The sequence below is a fragment of the Chiloscyllium plagiosum genome, unplaced genomic scaffold (assembly GCF_037043375.1).
Source record: "Chiloscyllium plagiosum isolate Xiang-an unplaced genomic scaffold, Cpla_swu_hap1 HiC_scaffold_23, whole genome shotgun sequence".
In the NCBI taxonomy this organism is placed as follows: Eukaryota; Metazoa; Chordata; class Chondrichthyes; order Orectolobiformes; family Hemiscylliidae; genus Chiloscyllium; species Chiloscyllium plagiosum.
Window position 1 is genome coordinate 12,924,369 of NW_028270161.1, and position 7,651 is coordinate 12,932,019.

Below are 7,651 nucleotides of genomic sequence, written 5' to 3' on the forward strand. Positions count from 1 at the left end.
GAAAGGAGGGACTGTCATCCTCAGAATATCAAAGCACTGACAGGGGTGGGAAGTTTTGAGTTGAGCTTTTTTTTTTACCCATTTTCCACTGTCAGTGAAGTATGCTCCCAGGGAAATGCTGGCAAGAGCATCTTTGGCAGACTGCCAATGACCAGTATTAAAGCACCATTTGCAGGCAGTTTGTACCTGTCCACTGTCAGGACAATGACAGAGAGGCCCTTTCATAACATCATAGCCAGCTTCACTTAGCTCTCTGGGGGCAGGCTCTCTGTGACAGGGTCAGTGCTGGTGGGGTGAGGTGTCGGGGGAATGAGGTTGGAATGGGATTTCATCGGAGAGGGAGACTTTGTGCCTCCCGGAAAGGCATACTATTATAGACAAACACAGTTGCAGCTGAGACAGATCCCCATGAGGTCTCCCTTTCACCTAACATAGAGTCATAGTGATGTGCAGCATGGAAACTGACCCTTCGGTCCAACTCGTCCATGCCGACCAGATATCCCAACCCAATCTAGTCCCCCTGCCAGCACCCGGCCCATATCCCTCCAAACCCTTCCTATTCATATACCCATCCAGATGCCTTTTTAATGTTGCAAATGATTTATCCTCTACCACATCCTCTGGCAGCTCATTCCATACACGTACCACCCTCTGCATGACAAAGCTGCCCCTTTGGCCTCTTTTATATATCTTTCCCCTCTCAGCCTAAACCTATGCCCTCTAGTTCTGGACTCCCCCAGCGCAGGGAAAGATTGTGTCTATTTATCCTATCCATGCCCCTCATGATCTTATAAACCTCTATAAGGTCACCCCTCAACCTCCGACGCTCCAGGGAAAACAGCCCCAGCCTATTCAACCTCTCCCTATAGGTCCAATCCTCCAATCCTGGCAACATCCTTGTAAATCTTTTCTTAACCCTTTCTAGAGCCTGGATGTTGATTATCTGTTGGTTGGTGTGTGGACCAACTTGCCATATTGAGATGTCACTGGCCTCTCTTGGCAGTGCCTGCTCCTCCTAGTGGAGCAGTAGCTGCCAGCCCCTTTTAATCCTGATGAAGGGCTTTTGCCCGAAACGTCGATTTCGAAGCTCCTCGGATGCTGCCTGAACTGCTGTGCTCTTCCAGCACCACTAATCCAGAATCTGGTTTCCAGCATCTGCAGTCGTTGTTTTTACCAACCTGGCTGGGCCAGCTTCATTAACGGCCTGTCTGCCCTTTCGAATGGAACAACAGATCCAAAGGCAGCCAATGGGGAGGAACCCTCTAGGAAGGTCCCAGGATCCCCTTGCTCACGGTCAGGAGCCTCTGACGGGGTCCCAAAGCCCACTGCATCCAGCCCTTTATCTATCAAATTGAAGTTGGAATAGAATGGAACCCAATGGGGCTGCACTGCTGCAAATTACTAAATGAAACCAAGTATCTAAAGGCTGAAACACACCTTCCAAGTGAAGCAGCACTTTACCTGCACTTCACACAATCTAGATGACTGCATTCGTTGCTCACACTGTGGTCTCCTCTACATTGGGGAAATGAATCACTGTCAGGGTGACTGCTGTGCAGAACACCTGCTATCTGCCCACAATAACAGCCCCTGAACTTCTAGTTGCCTGCCACTTCAACACCCCAGCCTGTTCCCCAGCCAACATCTCTGTCTCAGGCTTGCTGCATTGCTCCAGGGAACCTCAGAGCGAGCAGGAAGGACATTTTCCACTTGGGGACCCTGCAACCTTCTGGACTCAATTCAATAACTTTAGGGTATGAGCTCTACCAAGTCCTTACCCCAACCCCCACACACCAGGCCTTGTTATCACATAATCTGCCATTACAAGCTACCTATTGTTAGCCACTAATGGTCTCCATTAACAGTCGTTATCCATTTCTTTGTCCATCCAACTTTTCTCTCCTCTGTCTTTGGGCTCTATTCCCATCATTTACTCCTTACCCCCCTCTCCGGACCCTATCTTCTGCATATCAGTCGACATTTTCCTAGCTGTCATCACTTCTGAGGAAGGGTCACCAGACCCGAAAAATTAACTCTGATTTCTCTGCACAGATGCTGCCAAACCCACTGAGCTTTTCCAGCAACTTTTGTTTCTGTTCCTTCAAATTGCTTATTAGCTGAGTAGGGTTAACCTTACACGGAATCCACCACTAACTCAGTAGTATTTGTATTGGTGTTTGTCACGGTGCAAGACCAGGAAAGCAGTTTGAAAAGCTGACTAGTCCCAGGCAGGTCAGAACCCTGTGTCATGTTACTGGCCTCAGGCTACTGGATACTTAAACAAAGGACTAAATGTAATTGCCTTAACATTTCCACTTCTTTCAAAATTAAACCGTGATGCCAGATTCAAGTTGTAACAACTTGAAACTGGGCACTAGAGTTCTCCCGGCCCTCTGTCAAATACCACTCACTGAATCAATGTCACCGATAGCTGTTTATCTTGTAGAATCATACAATCCCTACAGTGTGGAAGCACGCCATTCTGCCCATCAAATTGAGAATGTGGTGCTGGAAAAGCACAGCCAGTATCCAAGGAGCAGGAGAATCAATGTTTCAGGCATAAGTCCTTCATCAGGGCTCTGATCTCCAGCCCTCACTTTCTCCCATTTGGCTCATCAAGTCCACACCAGCTCCCCAAAGAGCATCCCCCTCACCCTCTTCCAGTAACTCTGCCTTTCCCCTTTGCTAATCCACCTAACCTGACACATCCCTGAACACCATGGGCAATTTAGCATGGCCAATCCACCCTAACCTGCACATGGTGGGAGGAAAGTGGACCACCCAGAGGACACCCATGCATACACAGGGAGAATGTACATACTCCACACAGTCACCCAAGGGTGGAATCAAACCCCAGGTCCCTGGTGTTGTGAGGCAGCAGTGCTAACCCTTGAGCCACCGTGCCTTGTCATTGTGGGATCTTTCTCTGTACTGCCATGTTTCCAATACCATTAACACCACTTCTAAAATATATCAATGGGTTAAAAGTTCATGAAGGGCATGAAAAAATCACAAAGTATTTCCAATTTCTTTCTTCGATACAAAAATCTTTTTTTGGGAACTATATTTTAAATCGGAGTGTCCTTTTGCAGTTTATACAGAATTTGAGCTCCTTAGGAACATTCTAATCTCGGTAGCTGTAGTAATGTTTCCCCTGGCTTTGGGTTTCTGTTCTTTGACAATCTGCACTGTTTCACTTCCGCTCTCTCTTGTAATGCAGTAGTTCTCGAAAACCAGAGTATTTCCTTATTTTGTAAAATAGGACACATTACTAATTCACCTCAATGTAACAAAAGTTAGAATATTTCTCTGTTATTGCAGAATCTCACATGTGTAGAGAAATTGCTTGCATCTATTAAATAATTTAGCAATATAAATGCTAAATAGACGCAAAGTCTGAGGCTGAAAGTGGAACAAACAGCATGAATCAAATAGACACCTCTCTTTATACATTAATAACAGCAGGTGTCCATGGAAAAATTACCACCTTTGCAGACAGACTGGACATTAAGTCATTCTTCCCACTGTATAACGATTTCAACATTGTTACATATTAGATGGAAAATGCTTTGAATCCACGTGCTTTTAAGACTAACCTATTAAGCACAAAACAATAATTTCACTATTACTGTTCAACAAAGGATATCTTTTGAGACTATATGTTCCACATAACCCACAGAAAATGATTAGTGAGGAAGTGGTGGAAATGGTTGGAAAAAAAGAGGATATGAGTGCGTAACATGAAAGAGAGAATTAAACCGTATTTTGGTCAAAGAGCAGATGGGAGACAGAGACACTTATTGGAGGGTGACAATTGGGGAGAAAGTGAGGTCTGCAGATGCTGGAGATCAGAGCTGGAAATGTGTTGCTGGAAAAGCACAGCAGGTCAGGCAGCATCCAAGGAACAGGAGAATCGACGTTTCGGGCATAAGCCCTTCTTCAGGTGACAATTGGGGGAAAGCATAGGAGAGGAAAACAGAGGGGAACATAGATGATGGTTATATGGACAGGATGCAGTGTGGAGTGTGTGGAGGCAGCACAGAGGGGAGATTGATCATAGCCGACCTTCCGGGAAGAAGGTGACACTGCCTAATAAGTGAACCTAACCAGACAGCTGCTGGATGCATTCCTGGGGAAAGCATCTGAGCAGATGATCAATTGAAACAAAACGTTTAAAGCATTGTCTTCTCCCTGGCTTGTCCATGTTCATATGTTCTGAGGTAATGCCCATCTCCTGCGCATGTTTGTACATTCGGAGGTTAGTCCATCGAGCTCTAAGCAACAGGAGCTGTTCAAGATTGAGAGACTTCAGTTACCAACTAAAAACAGGAAAGAAAGGCGATCCATAGCTACAGCTCCCTTGATGACAAAGAAACAAAGGTTAAATCAAACAAGATTACAGGAGATTTATGGCAAATGGCAAATAGATACAGAATTCAGTAAATTCAGAAAGTGCAAAGGATAACTGAAAAAGTATCATTGTCAGCAATCATTCACTAACAAGTATGATTGTCCATCTTGGAAATTCCGTGTCACTGATCCTGGGTCCTGTGGGTCCATGTGTGGCTGAGGAGCCATGTCTCCCACCATACACTTGGCAGGTGTTTCTGGGAACTGAGAGCAGTCCTTGGCCCCCTCTAGGTCGACAGCTTCTGTGGGACCCTTTTTACCGTGGGAATAGTGTTGCACGTCAGCAGAAACATGGTCCTTGACAGGACGTAGATCCAGTTCTAGTGGCAAGCAAACCTCGACAACTGGGGATTCTTCCTACATCCCACTGTCTTAGCCATTGATATCACACGAATATTTTCAGCTAGGATCACCGGTGAGGACTTGTTTTGGATTGTGCTTTGTGTGGTCCCTCCTCTCTGACCTTACTGTTATGGGTGGCCTTGCCAGGAGTTGATTACTCCTGATGGCTTAGCTCTTGAGCTCAATGGGAGACTCCAGTCTCTCCAACACAGCATGGTGGCAATCCACAGAAGGGACTGAAAAAAGGAGGCCAAAGAATGAATGTGAGGAAATATTTACAGGTAGTGTAAAATGGAGCCCAAATCTATTTTACCAAAGTATAAGAAGTCAAAGAAGAATTAAATACTTGAATTTAAAGTGCCTTGGGATGCATTGATGATGTGAATGTTGTTTAACTGCAAGACTTATCTTCCTTGTTCCAGCCAAAGTTGGAGGAGTCAGTTTCCTTCTCTAGTCCCACCTCCCTGCTAGTCACAGCAAATTTTAATATTAATTCAGATTGGAGGGATGGCCTGTTGTATACATCTCAGGCAGAGTCAGGTTCAGTGTTAAGAACAAATCAGCTAGGTTTAGAACTGGATTGTTACTAAAAATAAATTTGTTCAAACAAAGAAGCAAAGGTTGTTGATGAGTGCCTTGAATTATGAAAATGTGTACAGTATATGTATATACATAACAGTTACCCTTTATACTAACCCACACTCACACGCACGCACACACAAGTCTGAGGGTAAACAAAGGAAACGAAACTCTGCAGACTGCTAACTTTAAAATACTTTGGCAAAGTAATAGTCAAACTCATGAAGACAGGAAATGTCACTGATTGTCCCAGCTGATGATTTCAGAGTTATCCTGCACACAGATTCTGGTTCTGAGATGTCTTCCAGGAACTGGTGTTGCTGAACTAAATTCCCTTTGCATTAGATGATAGTGTAGATTCCAAGAAAATTCTCCCTGAATGGCCAAGATGACTATTTGGTGGGTTTTCAGCTCATACATGTTTCTACAAAGAGTTGCAAAAAGAGAAAGAGAGAGGGAACAATGGGCTATTATCTCTCGGCCAGCTCTCCAATTCTCCATCACTCAGTACAAAAATGTAATGACCTTATCCCACTCACAAACTGGGCTTGTGACCTCTCTGTGGAAGAGACTTCCACAGACTTCCAGACTGTGTAACTCCATCCAAGCTTAATGCTCCTTGCTGTTGCTGTTGTACCTGGTGCCTTTCCCTTTGCAAAGCATCCTTTGCTTAAAACTTGAAGGTATATTTATATGCATCCACATCACCTTTTAAAGACTTGTTTTTAGATTAGATTCCCTACAGTATGGAAACAGGCCTTTCGGCCCAACAAGTCCATACTGACTCTCCAAAGAGTAACCTATTGAAACTGATTCCCCTACATTTACCCCTGACCAATGCATCTAACACTATGGGCCAATTCATTTGACATGCACATCTTTGGATTGTGGGAGGAAACCCAAGCTCCCAGACAGAACCCATGCAGACAATGTGCAAACACCACAATCAGTCGCCCGAGGCAGGAATCAAACCCAGGTTCCTGGCACTGTGCGGCAGCAGAGCTAACCACTGAGCCATTTGAATCATCAGGAAGGGCTTATGCCCAAAACATTGATTCTTCTGCTCCTTAAATGCTGCCTGACCTGCTAAGCTTTTCCAACACTACATCCTCATGTTTGATTACCCTGCCAGAGTTGCTATCGTACACTTAGATAAGTTAATAGGGGAATCAAGTGAATGATTGTTAATTTCTTGCAAAAACAGTAAGAGTTAGTTTTATCACTGCAAAGTGTCAAACTCACTCTTTCAAAACAGAAGGAGGCCATTTGGCCCATAGTATCTGTGCCCAATTTAGTTCTACAGCCCAAGTGGTTCATTTAGTTCTCTTCAAGTCCAGTGACCCTTCAAACGTTCCTTCTACCATCCTTTCAGGTAATGCATTCAAAACATTAACAGTCCTCTGTGTGAGAAACAATATTCCTCATTTCCCTTCTGGTTCTTTTGTCAACTGTTTTAAATATATGATGTTTTGTTCCTGACTCATTTACGAAAGGAACAATTTCTCCTAACTTACTCTAGCAAAATGCCTCAGAGTCTTGAACACCTCTGACAACTCCCCTTTTAATTTTCTCTGCTCTTTGAAAAACAGTCATAGCTTCCTTACTCTCTTCACCAGACATCCTTCATCCCTGGTGTAATTTTATTATAATCTCTGCCATTCAAAGGAAACAGTTAGAGCCACACAGATGTACAGCACTGAAACAGACTCTTCGGTCCAACTCGTCCATGACAATGAGATATCCTAATTTTATCTAGTCCCATTTGTCAGCACTTGGCCCATATCCCTTTAAACCCTTCCTATTCATATACCCATCCAGATACCCTTTTAGTACTGTTATTGTACCAGCCTCCACCACTTTCTCTGGCAGCTTATTCCATACACACACCACTGTCTGCATGAAAAAGTTGCCTCTTAGGTCCTATGAAAATGTTTAAGAATAAACACGAGCTTACTCTTAAGTATCTGCCACTTACTAGCTCTGCTGGGCAGGATATGTTGTTCATCTGCCTGACTCCTGATTTTGTTTGGAATTCAGTTGCTGCAGAAGAGTCTCGGGAGTATAGTGAAAATGTGTTTGGGATGCCCTTAAAACCTCCATGAGGAGATTAAATATCTCGATTGACTTGTGGGAGTTCCTGTTTTGTATTGACTGCAATGATGAAGGCGGAAGTGGGTACTGCAGATGCCAGAGATCAGTCAACATTAGAGTGGTGCTGGAAAAACACAGCAGGTCAGACAGCATCCAAGGAGCAGGAAAATCAACATTTCAGGTAAAAACCCTTTATCAGGAATGGTGAAGGTTCAATCAGGAAGGTTCC